This window comes from Rhinatrema bivittatum, chromosome 4 (genome assembly GCF_901001135.1).
Source record: "Rhinatrema bivittatum chromosome 4, aRhiBiv1.1, whole genome shotgun sequence".
Taxonomy (NCBI): Eukaryota; Metazoa; Chordata; class Amphibia; order Gymnophiona; family Rhinatrematidae; genus Rhinatrema; species Rhinatrema bivittatum.
In genome coordinates, this window is record NC_042618.1 from 188,287,705 (window position 1) to 188,305,438 (window position 17,734).

At 43.3% G+C, this 17,734-nt stretch overlaps 1 protein-coding gene across 4 annotated transcripts in view; it reads right to left on the reverse strand.

Annotated features, from left to right (window-relative positions):
* Nucleotides 1-17,734, reverse strand: part of PRKCD (protein kinase C delta) — a 211,444-nt gene that overhangs the window by 97,636 nt on the left and 96,074 nt on the right. For all 4 annotated transcript variants that reach the window (XM_029599410.1, XM_029599409.1, XM_029599412.1 and 1 more), the window contains exon 2: nucleotides 11,492-11,566. The gene's annotated coding sequence lies outside the window, so the exon portion shown is untranslated. The remainder of the gene's footprint in view (nucleotides 1-11,491; nucleotides 11,567-17,734) is intronic.

The following is a 17,734-nucleotide window of genomic DNA, read 5'->3' on the forward strand; positions in this document are numbered from 1 at the left end:
TAAAACAAGGCGTTGCACCCAATGTGAATTTGCAGCTTCCTTAAAGAGGTATTTTAGGGGCACATTACAAACCTATGTGAGTGACTCCCAACATTGTTTTAAAATGCACAACATGAGAGGAGGGCCGGGGAGGAGTCAAGATGGCGGCATAGCGAGGTCGAGCGGAGGAGCTGTCTGATTTTGTTGGCTGAAATTTATATTTCCTAAATAATATGCCTCCTAAACGAAAGGGGAAGATCCCCTCTCCTATACAACTAGAGATTACCCGCTTTATGTCCTCACCAGCATTTTGTCCAGGGGCTGAGGAGCCTGGAGTGCAGGGCGGCGTGGGAGTGCCACCCGTGCCAGCAGAGGAGGCATCCCCGAGTCCAGACCTTAGAGAACAGACGTAGAGAACCCCTCTGGAGCTCCGGGGGATGATGTCACTTCCGGGGCTGAAGTTGAGGGAGTTGCTCCTCGGATCTCACCGCTGGAATTGGGCACTTTGTTGGCGTCTCCCCGAGTTGGTGAGAGCGGAGAAGGCTCTGAGGGCCTGCATTTGGATGCTGGGGAGATTGGTTTGGACGGCGCCGTAGGAGGAATTCCTACCCAAGCTGATAACAGCAACAGCGGCGAGTTATTGAAAATCCCTTCTCGGCCAGCAATGGGAACTTTGGAGGCTTTGTGGGACCTCGTGGCTGGATCCAGGACTAAACTTAAGGCCTTGAATGTTAAAATGGATCACTACACCACTAAATTTCAAAAAAAAACTTTCAAGATATAGAAAACCAGGTTAATTTGATGTCTTCCAGAATATCTGAATCTGAAGGAAATATTAAGAAAGTTCAAGATTTCAACGCAGCAACTGTGAAAGATTGAGAGGTTTTGGCCAGACGGGTAGCACACCTGGAGAATAATATTAGGCATCTTAACCTGAGGATTCTTAATTTTCCAAGGGTAGCTGGAGAGATCCCGTTCACTACTTTGAAAACATTTTTTCAAGAGGTCTTGGGTTTTTCAATGGACTCTATACCATCAATAAACACTTGCTTCTTTTTACCTAAGCCTAAAATGCCTAGAACAGCAGCTGATATGCCATTTCAGAATGATTTAACGAATTTCCTTGAAAATTCCTCTATAGAGGTCATTGATAGAGGAACTTTGTTAGTTTCTTTTATTTCCTCTTTGGATGTAAATGCTGTAGTGAAAAATTATTTTAGGAAATATCCAATTACTTCTTATGCTTCATCTGTAAAAATATTTCCTGATTTAGCTTTGATAATAAACTCAGCGTAAAGGATTTCTAGCTATTTGCCAAAAAGTTGTTGCGCTAGGATTTTCCTTCTTATTGCGCTTCCCATGCAAATGTATTATTAAAAAAAGGAGAAGAGTGTTTTATTTTTTTTACACCCGAACAGTTAAAACTGTTTGTAGAGTCCTGGAAACTCCTCACTTCGTCCCCGATGCCTTCATAATTATAATTAGTAATGCTGGAAGTCTATGTTAAGCCATTAAATCTTAGTTTGTATTTGTGCCTTTATATCTCCCTTTTATTTTCTTTCTTCTCTTCCCCTATTCGTGTATTCTGTTTAGTAACTGGAATTGCTATTTGCTAGGGGTGTGCATTCGTTTTCGACGTATTGCCAATCCACAACATATATGTCCCTATTCGTTGTATTCGTGGGGTCACGAAACGTATGGCGAACCCCCACGAATACAACGTATCTAACGAATAAACTCCCCACCCTCCTGACCCCCCCCAAGACTTACCAAAAGTCCCTGGTTGTCCAGCGGGGGTCCTGGCGTGAGCTCCTGCCCTCGGGCCGTCGGCTGCCGGTATTCAAAATGGCGCCGATAGCCTTTGCCCTTACTACCCTCATGGGATGAAGGGCTGCTGGCCCTTTTAAGAAGAGACCGAAGAGATAAGCTTTGGTGGAAATAAACTGGAAATGATTTAACAGCACGGTTATGCTGGTCAATAGCTGGGAACTGCATTATTGCAGAGACTATTGGAGGGATAAGATCTGAAACTAACCAAAGTTTCTAGAGCAATGACGTTCCCAGATCTCGCCCTACTGCTTGGACAGAAGAGGATGAGCAGGGTTCCTCCTAGGGCCGGATTTAAGGCAAGGGGGTTCTCTCCCTCCCCTCCTCCTAGAAGGCGGCAGCTCCTGTTTCTAAGCAGCTTCAAAATTCGACACCCAATCCGCTGGGCCTTGTTTTCCTGTCCCCCTAAACCCAGCCATGAACTGCAACTATACGTTCAACCATCGGAAGCAAAACGAGGAAAGAAAGATTTACTGCTCACGCCTGGTTTCTAAAAGCTTTCCGAGATGGAAAAACCAGGATCAAGTTAAAAGAAAATCGCATGCGTGACATGGGGGGGAGTCTGCTGCTCCACTGCTGGTGGCCTCCCCAGCAACTCTCAAGCTTCTTGTGAGCCAATAATGGGAGGTATGAGCAGGGCTGCCGAGGCGGGTATCCGAATGGAGACCTGGGGTGGTAGTATGAGATATTCTATTCTGGCAAGGCAGTGTTACAGCACAAATGTCATTTGAGACAAAAGACTAAGCAGGGAGGGAGGTAGGAGGAGGTTATTACATCTATTTTTACTACATTACCCATAGCACTTTTTCGTAGCTGGCTCACAAAACAAGAACATCCCCAGCTTCAAGATAGCACCAGAGTGCTTACATTTCATTTGGAAAGGGACTCAAGCAGAGAGAAAAAATAGCACAGTAACTATGGCAGGTAATAAACTATATTTAAGTGGCATATGTTTTTGAAAGTCTTTTACCGACCCATTAACAGCATTTAATTTGCAATTCTGTAATGATACGTTGTGCATTAAGAATATCTTTTCTTCCACACTGTTTTGGAGAAAAAGCAACGTAACCTGCAGGCAAAGAGATGGGGGCAGCACAAAGATGAGCAAACGAGAGCGGGGAGAGAGGAAGCAGATGAATGGGATAGGATGGCACAACAGGTCTCCACCAGGTCTTCAGTGAGAAACTCCCGTAATCACCCTCACCCTGGAAATACAAAAGTTGGTATCTGTTAGATTAATACCTCTCCATTCCCCTCTCGCAGTTAGTCTCAACCTAGAATTAGGAGCAATGAATGGGTTTTATAGCTTAGCAAGAATAGCCATCAATGTTACATGTTTAACCCTTACAACACCTACACTATCCGGACAGGAATTCAGCCAGTCTTCTGTGATTACGGAGTCCAGAATACGCTCGTTTGGAGGCACATTTCAATGCACTTTCTATGTGGCAAGACAGTCACAAAAACACATTTTGGCTCTCATGGGATGAATTTTAAAAGCCTGGTGCCTGCCAAAACCGGGAGATACCGCGAGCACGTCTGGCTGGCGTGGCTGCGTGGATTTTAAAAGGCGCCCGAGTTTGCACATATCTCTCGGTACGTGCACAAATAAGAAGTTGCAAAACAGGGGCATGGCATGGCCAGGTCATGGATGTTCCGGGACATTTACATGAAATGTGTGTGTAAGTATTTACACGTACCACCTAACTTTACTACTGCTATGGATGGTGTGTAAGTAATAAAATAAAAAAAAAATCTAGGCTAGTCAGCAGGGGTTTTAAGGGTTGGCGCTAACAGGGTAAAAGGGAGGCTATTTAAGGGAGGTTAGGAAGTCCCGTCCCTTACTGGGTGAACTGGGAACGAACTGGGGAAACTGGAAATTGCATCAGCATGCGTGTCTACTAAAATCCCGCACTTATGTGGTAGAGGCAGCATTTGCGCACACATGTGCGCAAATGCTGTGAACATATGTGATTGTGAGAACATGTACGCACATACAGCCTATTTTATGCCATGCGTGCATATACGTGTGTACGCTATAATACCGTCGTGTCCTTTGGTGCGAGCCAGCACACGCGCATACGTGAAGCTGCGGCCAAGTCAAGAACCAAATCTCCCACCTGGTCCACCCTCTTAGGTTTTAATTCATAACCACAATCAATAATGTTTACAGACTGTCCTAAGATGTTAATCAGGATCCCCGTGTTTCAGGCAGTACAGCCATTCAGAGCTCGTCAGCCCATCTGTTGCAACAAGATGGTCTCACTTGAATAGCAATCAAAGGTTCTTATGAATCTGCCAGCTTGTTCAGTGGCCCTCGGGGAATGCATCGGCGATTTCTCTCCCTTTTCTAAATGGCGACGAGTCCATATCTATCATCGCTGCAGCCAGCATCCTCCTGACTGACAGCATCAGCCTAGAGACGAAGGACTGAGCAGGCCTAGAAATGGCCCTACTCTTTCACCCTTACAGATGGTCTATCCCGTATAGACTGAGATATACTGATGGGGGAACCTTGCTCTGTGGCTGTCATGCTGTATTTGTCTTAAATCTGGAGGACTGGTTTTCAATACCAATCATCTGGCACTTTTCTTGAGTACTTGGTTTAATAGGGTTGGTTTTTTTTTTTTAAAAGGAGCTCAGTGGATTTGTAAAAATGTATTCTTCTACAACTGTTTGTTTATCCATAGCTGGGTAAGATAATGGACTCTTCATCCTGAATGTGCCCATTAATCTCCCGAGTTATTTGGAAGGATACATACCTTCTAGCACAACATGCACTTCACTTTAAGTGATGCTGTCACAATCATGCACAAAAACCTCACATGCACATCTGAGATAGTCCAGGAAGCCATAATTCCAGGTAAATCTCACGACCATCTAGTCTTGAACCCAGTGTGTTTATTTTGGACTTCATCCTAATGGTTCACAGAAGCTCTGTTTGAAATCAGCTAAAATAAGTTTTGTATTTCCATGAATGTGAACCAAGATAAACAATGTAATGGAAGCTGCTGCTCGCTAAGCAAAGGCCGATTGCCGCCTAGAGGGGAGTATTATTCAACTATAACTCACACTATTACCTGCTAGCTCAATAATGCTCCTATTCCATTTTTATTGGAGCAATCAAATACATATCCAGGAAATATTATATAAAGCTGTCGCGCGCATGTTATAAAATCAGGGGTCAGCGCGCTCAAGGGGGTGCACACTAGTGCAACTTGCGTGCGCCGAGCCCTCGGGGAGACCAGCTGGCTTTCCCTGTACCCTGCGAGGCTGCTCTGAAATCAGAGCGGCCTCGGAGGGAACTTTCCTCCTCCCCCCCCCCCCACCGTCCCCTCCCTTCCCCTACCTGTCCCGCCCCCCCCAGCCCGGAACCCCCCCCCCCCCCCTTACCTTTGTTGTGGAAGTTATGCGCACCGGCCGAGTGCCAGCGTGTGATCCCCCGGCCCAGCAGCCGTCCGGAGGCCTCTGGCCACGCCCAGCCCCCGGCACGTCCACACCCCGCCCCCTTTTTCCAAGCCCCGGGACGCATGCACATCCCGGGGTTTTACGCGTGCCGCCGGGCCTATACAAAATAGGCTCGGTGCACGCAGGAAGATTTACGCGCGTAACCCTTTTAAAATCCGCCCCTATATTTACAATATGAAATGGAGGTTTTTTTGGAAGGGAGTTTTATTATTCTGGATGGTTGTATTAGGAATATTTAATTACTGATGCATTCTTTTGATGAATTATGATGATTTTTTTTGTTTTTTTTAAATATAAACCATCGTGTTCCCTTCCCAGAAATCGACGAGTCAGTACTTGTAGGCTGATGGTGTCCAAGCACTATCTACTTTAAGCTAAACTGCAGATTTGTAATTTGATTTTCTCTAACCAGAGTGTGGAATAACACACAGAAGCGAGCGCTGCATCCCACTCCTCAAATCCTGTGAGCCATTAAAAATGAGTTGGTGCTGCGGTTGATATTTTCTAGGGAGGGGGAGAAGGTGGAACAGCAAGTTACAGTCTATTTACAAAACAATTAGGTAAATGATGCAAGGGAAAGGGAAGAATCATATCCTATTAAAAAAAAACCAAAAACAATTCAGACTTTGGCTAGACTTTGAAATATTAACAGAGAGAGAAAATATTTGGCTCCTGATTTTATAACTCCCTGGTTCATTCTGCAACAGAAATTGAATATCATCAGATAGGCTGGAGGACACATCATGGAGCTGCAATTGTTATTGCTTATAATCTCAGCAATTCAATAAAACATCCAAGCAGGAGACATTTCTTTATGATCCGTTTCTGAGTTTCTCTCCCCAACGTCCTGCCAGTTTATCACTCGTACTTCTCAACACTTTCTGCAGAAACATCAGGAGCAAAACATTTTGCTCACATTACGTGTTTAAAGGGGAAGCTTCCAAGCCAGTTCTGCAGGCTAAACAACGTTTCCCCACTTGTGCTGTTACCCACTTAGGGGCCGATGCAAAAAAAAAAATACGTGGAAAGCGGGTGCTGAAAAGTAAGCGCCCGCTTTAACGCCCTCATGGTGTCCTCAAGGGGTCGCGCTAGGGTCGCTTGCGCTCCCCTAGCGCCTCCTTGCTAACACGAACCCGTGGTGGCTGCCGGTTAAGAAAACCAACATTGGTAAACTCGGCATCAGTTTTCATAACCGGCTGTCTGCCAGCAATGAAAATGGACGCCGATAAAGTTTTTCCTGTACTTCTTTTACATGCGGCTCAACTGTTAACGCCTGCTCCAGGAAAGCTTTAATAGCTGAGAGCTAAATGTGCATCTAAGACACACACTTTTTTTTTTTGAATAATAGCCTCACTCACGTGCATTTGCATGTGATGAGAGCTATCGCATTCACTCCGCGTCAGACGCGCGTTAATTAGGCGCTAACCCCCCTATTGCATTAGGGGGTGGATTAGTGCCTATTTAACCTGCGTCTGACTGCAGGTTATACAGTGCGCTCGGCTGAGCGCACTGTATTGCATCTGCTTCTTACTGAGGAGGAGTTCCCAGGGTGGTGTTAGGTGACGGAGGCCACGATGCCTGAGGTTTTGCCTGGAAAAAGCTGCTGCAGAAAAAAGCAAGCAGATCTTTGTGGGGACTTTTCCTAGGGGCAATAATGAAAGCAAAACTATCCATGCAGTTTTGCTTTGATTATTGGTGGAAACCCAGAGGATAAAAAATGCCTGTGGTGTTTGCTCCAGTGCAGGCAGTTTGATTATTGCCCCCTTCATGTCTCTATCTATTTCTCAAATCCATGTCAATTTCTAATATCCTTGGTTAGACTTAGCTATGTTTTCCTGCACAGTGCTGTATGTACATTCAGCATTATACAAACAATGTATGGAAACAGGAAGATTCCTTTCTCCTGCTGGACCACAGCACATGAAACAGGCTGGGAGTTATCCTCAACATACTGTGCCGGGTTTTGCTGGACTTCCAAATTTTGCCTCCCTGATGCAAATTATTATTATTAATTTTTTTTTTTTACTGTCTTGTCTTTTTTCTTCATTCATGTAAGATATATCCTTTCCTAAGCTACAAGGCGGCAAATTTCGAAGTCATTTACCCAGGCAAATCACTCTCCTTTGCCCACTAAATGCATGCATTCATACTATTAACTGGGTTATAAAGAGGGCTTCGACCATTTTACCCCTGGCTTGGCAGCCTGTACAAATAATAGGTGTAAAGTACCTGAGCACTTTTAGCTCTTGCACGTTGCAGCTGGTCATTTCCAAAAGGCAGACAATCTGGGTAGCTTTCTTCTGAAAGCTAAGTGCACTATACACAGGCTAAAAGCGCCTACATACACTACAGCCAAAGCAGGCTCTTCAAACATTGTCCCCTTAAAATACAGGGACTGGACCACGTCAGACACCCCTATAACCCCTATAAAATGTACAGAAGACCAAAAAAAAAAAAAAAAAAACCACACACACACACGCTACAGACAGTTTCTATAGACTGTTCCATGCACTTTATTCTAGGTAGGGCGAATGACTGTGTTCACAGGTCAATGAGAAACCAACGAGATAGTACTCTCAAGCACCACTATGAGTGTTGGAAAAATGAATTTTTAACAAGTTTTTAATATATTTCCTAGACTAAAAATATGCTTCTTGTGAGGAAACTGCAACTCGGCATCACATCACTTTATTCCCATTCTATAGCCCGTCAAGCAGCTTTGCATTCCTCTCAAACACTGATGTACAATCTGTGGTCCTTACTGTGTTTAATCTAGCACTCATGCCGAGAAGAACAGCGTGGTATACAGAGGAATAATGCACACTACTGCATGGGCTCTGCTTTCTATTGTGTAAAGGGGAACCAAAATAACTTTACAGGAATGCTATTTCATTACAGAACAATGTACCACGGGGATATACTGTTTTCAGAAATGGTCTGAGCTGAGAGAAAGCGCGGCACCATCAACAAACAATGAGCTGTATTTCCATCAGATCCAGGAAAGACCCAGTGCTTCCTGAAAGAACCTGCAGTAATCAATTAGCTGCTAGAGGAACTGCTTCCTACACCATGCTCTGAGCTTCGGGTCACCTGCACGTCTAAGTGAAAGGAAAGCATGTTTCTCTGGTGCTGCCTGCCCACGCTTTGCGAAGTGACTTTCACTGGGAGGGGAGCTGCAGCCTGGTGGTTTGGCCAGGCCCACACAGATCATAAGCATGTGGGCTCCAATCCCAGCTCTGCTTCTGGTTTTGTGTGTGACCTTGAGAACTCTGCTCAGAACATACCAATCTTTCACTTTTCACTAAAGATTTGTATCTCTGGGATTGATTGGTCAGATACATGGTTTTTTCAGTGTGTACTAATACCGGCTCTCTTTGCTTAACACTCTAATCATGCTAGTCTTTCAGTAAGGGGCAATCGAAGATTTGTAGACAGCAGAATCTTTTGGTTTTGACATACTTTAGCTACTCAAAATTTATCAGCATCCAGATTTACCTGCAGTTTTTTTTTTGCAGGCCTCAGGACAGGCGGCTTGGTACCTACCAACAGATTACAACCTTCTTTACCTGCAATTTGCATGCATGAATAATGCAAATGCATGCAAAGAAGGTCATGCATAGGCAATCCTCTGCAAATATTTTATTGCGGCTGACCAAGAGGGTGGTCAGCTGCGATAAAACACCACCAAATATTTGAAAAGCTCCTGCCTCACTTTTCAAGAGCCAGCAAAGAAAATTGTTACTGCCACATGGGGGGGTTGAGCGGGGATCAGAGCTGACACTGGTCTCAACCCAGGGCCACTACTCGAGGTAGCCCGACTCCCCCAAACTTAAAAATATAAAAAAGACCCCTCGTGGCAATGGCCCCAGCCCCGGCCCCCTCCTGCCCCCGAAAAGTCCAAATAGAAAGATCAACGTCCCCAGCCCCCTCCTCTCCAAATGCCATTAATAAAGATCAACGTCCCCGTCCCCCGTCTGCCTCCTCCCCAAACGCCATTAATAAAGATCAATGCCCCCGCCCCCCAGCCCCCTCCTCCCTCGAGACCAGTAATAAAGATCAGTGTCCCCTCCTCCCCAAACACCATTAATAAAGATCAACCTCCCCGGACCCCCTCCTCCCCAGAGACCAGTAATAAAGTGTAGTGTCCCAGTCCCTTGGCTCCCCCTTTAATTTAAAGTTCTGTGGGTTTATAGGAAGGGGGGCGGGACCCTATTCTTTTTATTTGGACCTTTCAGAGAGGGGGCCATCGCCCCCACTGCATGGGCTATTTTTTTCTATTTTTTTTAACGTTGGGGGGAGTCGGGCCACCTTGAGTGGCAGCCCCAGGCTGAGACAGGAATCAGTGCTGACCCCTGCTCAATTTCCCCATTTTGGGGGAATCTTTTTTTTGGTCCAGCAGCCCTTTAAGGCATGGCAGTCCTGTGGGTTGGAGCTGCCATCACGTTAAGGGGCCGCTAGGCATGTACTTTTGCCCCCCAGTGTTTGGCTGCTAAACAAAAGAACGCACCATAGAGCCGCAAAGTTTTTTCGAAAGGGAGGGGCTTCACTAGTGTGGACACACACACACAAACATACACACACACACACACACACACACCCCAATAGTGGGACCCCTCCCATGATAAAAACTTCATGGCTTAATGAATCTAGACCTTAGTATTGACATATTTTATGTAACTAGTTACATATTTGAGCTCATTTTTAATTCAATGTATCTGATGCTGCACTATTATAAAATTCATATTATTTTATCAATAGAGTTCAAAGAAACACTGATCTAACACAGACTGCAACTTCAGAGGAGGAGAATTCTGGTTGAGTAACCTTGGCTAACACCGATATGATTAAAATAATAAACACTATTAAAGAGACGTCTTTGCAAAGTATCACCATCAGATGACACATCTACAAATCTTAAATGTTTTGCAATCAATTTTAATGAACATATTGCTCAACAGTTCATTAACTACCTCATAATACAGTGGAACAGTTCATCATTGTTCTTCTATATTACAAATGCACAAAAAAAAAAATACAGATTACATAAAACAAGTCAAAACAGGTCCAAGTGTTCCAAGTCAATCAATTTTCAGGGTATCCATAACAAAGATGCATGATAAATTTACATACATTGAAATATCAGTATATAAACTTTACGCTCCCACAGTCAAAGGATATTTTCTCAATTTAGACCAGGCCCAAATGGGAACTGGATTTTTCCAAAAGGGAAAACAACTGCCAGACTTGACAACCATCCCCTTTTGAGCCTCTAACTCAGGGGAGCTCAAATCGGTCCTATGAAGCCAGTTGGGTTTTCAGGATATCCCTGATAAGAACATAAGAACATGCCATACTGGGTCAGACCAAGGGTCCATCAAGCCCAGCATCCTGTTTCCAACAGTGGCCAATCCAGGCCATAAGAACCTGGCAAGTACCCAAACACTAAGTCTATTCCATGTTAACGTTGCTAGTAATAGCGGTGGTTATCATCTAAGTCAACTTAATTAATAGCAGGTAATGGACTTCTCTTCCAAGAACTTATCCAATCCTTTTTTAAACACAGCTATACTAACTGTACTGACCACATCCTCTGGCAACAAATTCCAGAGTTCAATTGTGCGTTGAGTGAAAAAGAACTTTCTCCAATTAGTTTTAAATGTGCTACTTGCTAACTTCATGGAGTGCCCCCTAATCCTCCTATTATCCAGAAGCGTAAATAACCGATTCACATCTACCCGTTCTAGACCTCTCATGATTTTATGCATGAGATTTATCTGCATGCACGATCTCCTCCTGTGTATGCAAATATTTCTCATGCATATTCATTAGGGATATCCTGAAAACCCAGCTGGGCTGGGGGGACCCATAGGACTGGTTTGAACATCCCATCTCTACTAGGGAGATCGACCCCTTACTGGGCCATCATCCTAGGAGCTCCTCCATAATTTTTCTGTACCACCAGTCCAGACTACAATTTGCTGGAGGCTGAGAACTACTGACTTTCCTTCCTGCTACACCAGGCTATATAGCAATGAAGGCATCAAAAAAGAAGGATTTGTTCTCTACTTCCACCTGCTGGTCAACGAACATAACCTACTTGTCCAGACTGGTCTGGCAAATAAGGAAGTTTTCTTTCTGTTCCAGATAATGTACATATTCACACTGTACTGCTATTGAAAAGAGACAAAAAAAAAGACAAGCCAAAAAGAAGGCTTACCTGTGTCTGACTATTCCACTATAGGTAGCTATGTGACGATACCATAGGATAAAAAAGAAGCAGCCCCTCTCAAACCTGAAAGAGATGGAAAAAGGGTTAAAATTCATGAAGATAGCATTAAAAATAATCACAACATAATTTGTATTCTACTGTGCTAAGCTGCAGAAAATGGTGCTCAGCTCTGCAGAGCAAACAGTTTTCAAGTTAACAAAAAGACATTTATAAGAAGCTAGGGTTCACAGACCTGGAATCACATTTTTGGAGCAGCTCTCATGGGCTCTGTAACATTTAAGAAAGTAGTGCCGGAGTTTCACCTTCTACTTCTGACAAATTTCCTTTTCCTCCCTGTGGCCTTATAAGCTGTACCTCATATGGATTCTAAGGACGTCTCCTTGAAATACAGAGGCTGCTCTATCGTACATAAAACTTCACTGTACACAGATGAGTCCCACTCTAAAAGAAAAAGCTTTTTTTTTTTTTAATCTTGATTTTTTTTGTTGTATGTCTAGAAACAGAATGTGCTCAGTTCACTCCTAGGACTGTATAGACTTTTTTTCCCCCCCCTGTTGTTGGATCACACACAGAAGGGAGATATTTTCTATTCTCACAAGGTACGGTCTCAATGAAAACAAAAACGGGCTACTGGTTTCGTTTTTCTTTTTTTTTTAATTTTGTTTTTTGATCTAGCAGTTTCAGTTTGTTCCTTTGGGCTTCTAACTCAATCAGAACTAGGGTTTGGAACACAGCTACCAGGGGACTTTTCCCACTCTATTTTATATCCTCCTCCCAACTTACTTTAGAGCAATCATTGTAGCAATGGTCTCTAGCCCAGGGCCATACACGAAGGCTCCTTCTGAAATCCGCAATCAGGATGCACAAGTTTGGCCACTAAGTGTTGCTTTTGCCCAAAGACCAGGACTTCCTCTCCCCAAAGGCTGAAAGCGCTGAACCAGGGGGAGTGAAGATCTTGCCCAGGAATCAAACCCAGATCCTCCAAACCACAGTATGCGGCACTGCTGCTAAGCCAGACCAGGCCACTGCTTTTTCAGTGTGCAAGTGTAGCAATGCTACAGAAATGCTAAGTAGTAGTAAGAGGAATAGGCCTTAACACAGGATAACATTTAAAATACTTTATACTGTCTTTAAATGCCTGAGCCGAACAGCACCAGCACTCTTATTCCACCTCCTGCCCACATATACCTCAATGAGAAACTTTGGGCCTCCCAACAGGGCCCTTTTATCCACCCCTTCACTAGTTACAACAAGGCTAGCCTGCATTCAGTTGCTTTGCACTTGATTTATTGAATAAAATCCTACAGGACCTATGCAAGGATACCTGTTACTCTTCCATTTGTGTAAAAAAAAAAAATCAAAACATGGATATCCTGAAAATCAGACTGTTTGTGGCAATCGAGGCCTGGAGTTGCCTACCCCTGCCCTAGTCTTTTGCCTGTTGGGGGGAAAAAAATGGTCCTTTACTTGCGGAGAAAGCTGAAGTGGAATATCTCAGGGCAAGAGCTGTGCTGGAGCCAGGCTGCCTTTCTGGGTATTCGGACTCAGCAGGAAACCAGGAATGCCTGCGTAACAAGCTAGGGTCTTTTTGACACTTGCCACCCAGTTATGGAATAGCCTACCCTTGGAGACGTGGCTTGAACTGAATAATGTTATATTTAGGAAAAAACTGAAGTCACGCCCTTCTCCATTCCCCGAGATGACCAATGGTGGATTAGTTGTAGTGGTGTCCTGGGAGGGGTAGAGAGGAAGAAGGAATGGGATTGAGGCTGGGTTTAAACTGGGCGGAACAGGCTAGGTGATATTTCAGGCAGTTAATCTAACTTTTAGATCATCATCTTGTTTGCAAGTTTTCCTACTTTTGTTTTTTTGAATTAATTTATTTGGCTGTTTATTGAGATGAATATATGTGTGGTTATTTGATGCATTGTAAGTTTTTCTTAAGTTTGTTACACCGCTTTAGCCTTCTTTAAAAAAAAAAAAAAAATCAGGGAAGTGGTTTATAATTTTATTAAATATATAAAATCATTTTTGCTGCTTTTCTTTGGACTTTCTTCAAATTTTCCACGGACTCAGCACTAGACACAGTACTTCACTCCTGGCCCTACCAGTGTTTAAGTACAATTAGGGAATGACTTCATGTGTCTAACATGGAATAAGGTTACAAATATGATTTCACAGGGTCTGTGCTTTTGTTAGTGACCTAGAGGAAGGAAGGCAGGAAGGAACAGCAATACTGCCATTTTGCAGATGACACCAAACTCTGCCAGATTGTAAATATACAGACGGCTCACTGAATCTGTACAAGGACAGTAACTTTTGCAAATGGGTAGACCAATGTGATATGGGTTTTATTTATTTATGCATGCTTTTTATATAACTTTATTCCAAAAGAAGATCACAAATAATACAGACAAATAGGGTAATACATTTGGGACACAAGAATAGGCAGATGCCATATATTTTGAAAGAAGCATTACTTGCTAACATTAATGACCAGAAAGAATTTGGCAGAGCTGTTACACTGGGAATGAGTGTACACGTTTCTCTAAGGCTGGTTCAAGGCCTGACGTGCATCATGTTTTGTTCTCTGAGAAACTATAAGAAAAAGACCTCCTGGGGAAAACCACAAGTGTATTTATAATTCACAGTTCTTTGCCACAATATCCAAAAAGCCTGAAGTGGTTTACAAGCATAATAAAACCACCATAACATACATCATAAAAACTATACAACTCACAATTCTAAAGCCATACCCTTCCCAATAAAAATTCCAGCGCTCTTGCACATACCAGCCTCTACTGATCCAGAACCTTACACCACTTTCTCCTTTAACATGCACTCATAACTTAAACAGCTGTACTGTCCACACTTAAGTGCTGTTCCCAAAGGGTCTGGCATCAGCATACCCTTAAAACAAAAAAACCTTAGTTTTTAAAAGGCTGGCACACAAATACTAAATGTCCCTCAGGGCTCAGGTGGCTGCCAGTCAGTAACAAATCAACTTCCAAGTTCCCTCAGGTACACAGGAAGATGCCACAAGGAAAGAGACCATCAACTAGTCCAATGGTTGTCAACCTTTTTTCAGTTGGGACACACTTCACAGATGGTTCTCACATGCCTGATACACTGCTCATTACAATCTATGGCGGAAATAAAAAAAGGCCCTGTATTACTTTTATTAAGAATGATACAAGGAAAAAATAAGAGTGCTCTCTCTGAACATAAATTATATAAATAGTAAACCTCCCATACCAGAACAGCATCAACTTCCAGCACTCAAACAGTAATCACCTTACCTAAGAAAAGGCAACACTGAAAATATTACACCAGGCCTTAAAACACCAATATTTCAATTAGGAAAATGGAACAAGCCAGGCTGCTATAGAGCCCTACCCAGCCAGCAGAATACCTCACCTCAGTCCCATGTGCAAACCCTCACCTAACAAAGAATAAAGAGATCATAAAGCATAAACAGAAACATGCAGTCAAAACCTGAACTGGTAACCGCAACAAGCCAGAGAGACTGTATGCAGTGTAACAAAGGAAAAAAAAACACCACCAGTCCTCATCAAACAAATCAAGAAATATTAGGTCACTAGCAGTAAAACCATACTAACAAAAAGAACAGATTTCAAAACAGCTGATGAATGGAATATGCAATTAAAATAAAAAATTTCTAGACACCAATAAAATATTTCAAAACAGCAGACACAAAGACCCAATAACTAAAAGTAATAAAGATTAAAAAATGCTCTGTTCTCCATACCTGGAAACGTTCGATTTCCAGGTGCCCTGAGATTGTTGTGAATTAGAAGGGGAGGGGGTGGGGGGCTTTGCAAATTTCTCCTCTCTCTCAGACACGCACATACTTGCTCTCTCACTCACATAGGCTTTCAATCACACAATTACACACAGGCTCGCTCTCTTATACACACAAGTTCATAATGATATATATACACATGCTCTCACACATTCAGGTTCTCAATCACACTTACATACATGCTATCTCTCACACACACACACACACACACACACACACACACACACACACACACTCTCTCGCTTGCTCACTTACTCCCCACCAAACTAGCGGCATCAACAGCCTTCTCCTCTTTCAGCATTCGCGGCCTCGAGAAAGGAGTCCCATCGGCTGCAGGGGCTGACTCTGCTCCTCATTTTGCTCTGGGCCGATGCTGCTGATCATCTTCAGGCCGACTCTGCAAAGACTTTACCTAACAGGGTCTCTTCTCCCCGCGACACACCAGTTGAGAACCACTGAACTAGTCAATAAAGCCACCACCACAGGAACCCTTGCATCTTCTGCTATGCCTCAGTGTCTCTATTCTTGTCTCGTCCAATATAAAGCATGCTAAATTTCTACATTTATGATGATAAACAAAGTTTGATGAGAGATAAGTGATGATAAACAGGGAAGTGGTAGATGTGTGATGTTTCAACCTAGGGCCAATATGAGAATGACTGATAGCGATCCAAACACTACAAGAAGCACTTGGTTGTTGTGTGCAAGCTTTTAAATAACTAATTTTAATATTTTAGTGGTATGGTTCCCATGTTAGTCCACTTCAATACATACAAGTATGGGTCAACAAATAAGATGTAGATAACTTTTAAAATTATATGAACATTATAAAAAGATATATCCTGCAGTACCTGATTACACCTCAGTTGACCATTAGTTGTCTTTCTAAATATGTAGTTGTTGAAAATTTTTGAAAAAACAGCAAGGCACCTAAAGCAGTCTCATAAGAATGATGGATGTCTTGCGTAAAAGATGGAAAATAGACCTACAAAGATTTGATCAGTGAGACATGAAACTTAGTCCTGGTAGGGAATGATACTAAACTGGACAATGTCTGAAGAAGGGACCTGCGTGACCGTACCCATTTAAAAACACTTATATCCTGCTAAATCCAAAATGCATGTTCATAGTAGAGAACAAAAAACATTCATAATAGCAACATAAAATCAACATTATCATACATAACATATACCAAAAGATGAACACTCCATGCAAAAACATGAGAGAAAATAATAAACCAGCATGGTGGGGTAGATTTTAAAAGGTTGCACGTTAGCATACATGTGCACATGCTACCCGGTGAGCACACATGTATGCCCAATTTTATAACGTGTGAGCAGGCGCGTGCATGTTATAAAATCGGGGGTCGGTGCACGCAAGGGGGTGCACAATTGTGCACCTTGCGTGCGCCGAGCCGCTCTGCCTTCCCCCATTCCCCCTAGCCTGACCTTCCCACCTCTTCCCCTAATCTCCCCCCCCCAGCCCTACTCTAACCCCCCCTGACTTTTATCTTACCTTTTGCGCCTGCCTCTGGGCAGGCGCAAGTTGCGTGCCCCGGCAGCCTGCCAGCATGCGATCCTCTGACACAGCGGCAATGGCCGCTGTGTGGGAGGCCTCTGGCCCCGCCCATGCCCCACCCCCAGACCGCCCCTTTTTGCAAGCCCCAGGACTTCCATAAATCCAGTTCCTGGAAAGATCTGTCACTGGCTTATGAGTGAGCTCTGGACTGGATTGTCAGGACTCAAGGAAAGAAAATTAGCAAGTAAGTCAAATTTCACCTCTCTCTCACCAAATCCTGGAGCACAGGATTTGGTGAGAGAGGCAATGGTGGTGGGGCCGCTTGGCAATAGTGATCATAATATGATCAAATTTGAATTAATGATTGGAAGGGGGACAGTAAGCAAATCCATGGCTCTAGTGCAAAACTTTCAAAAGGGAAACTGATAAAATGAGAAAAATAGTTAGAAAAAAACTGAAAGGAGCAGCTACAAAGAGCTTTACTTTGTGTGTACCAATGTTATTTGTATACTATAACTTCCCGAGTTTCTTACGGGCTTCTTATGTATTTTCTCATTGCTTCACAATAAACAGATGTGGAAAAAAAAAAAAAAAAGTGTGCAAGAGGTGTGGACATTGTTAAAATGATACAATCCTAGAAGCACAGTCCAGATGTATTCCACACATTAAGAAAGGTGGAAGGAAGGCAAAATGATTAACCAGCATGGCTAAAAGGTGAGGTGAAAGAGGCTATTTTAGCCAAAAGATCTTCTTTCAAAAATTGGAAGAAGGATCCAACAGAAGAAAATAGGATAAAGCATAAGCGTTGGCAAGTTAAATGTAAGACATTGATAGGACAGGCTAAGAGAGAATTTGAAAAGAAGTTGGCCGTAGAGACAAAAACTCACAGT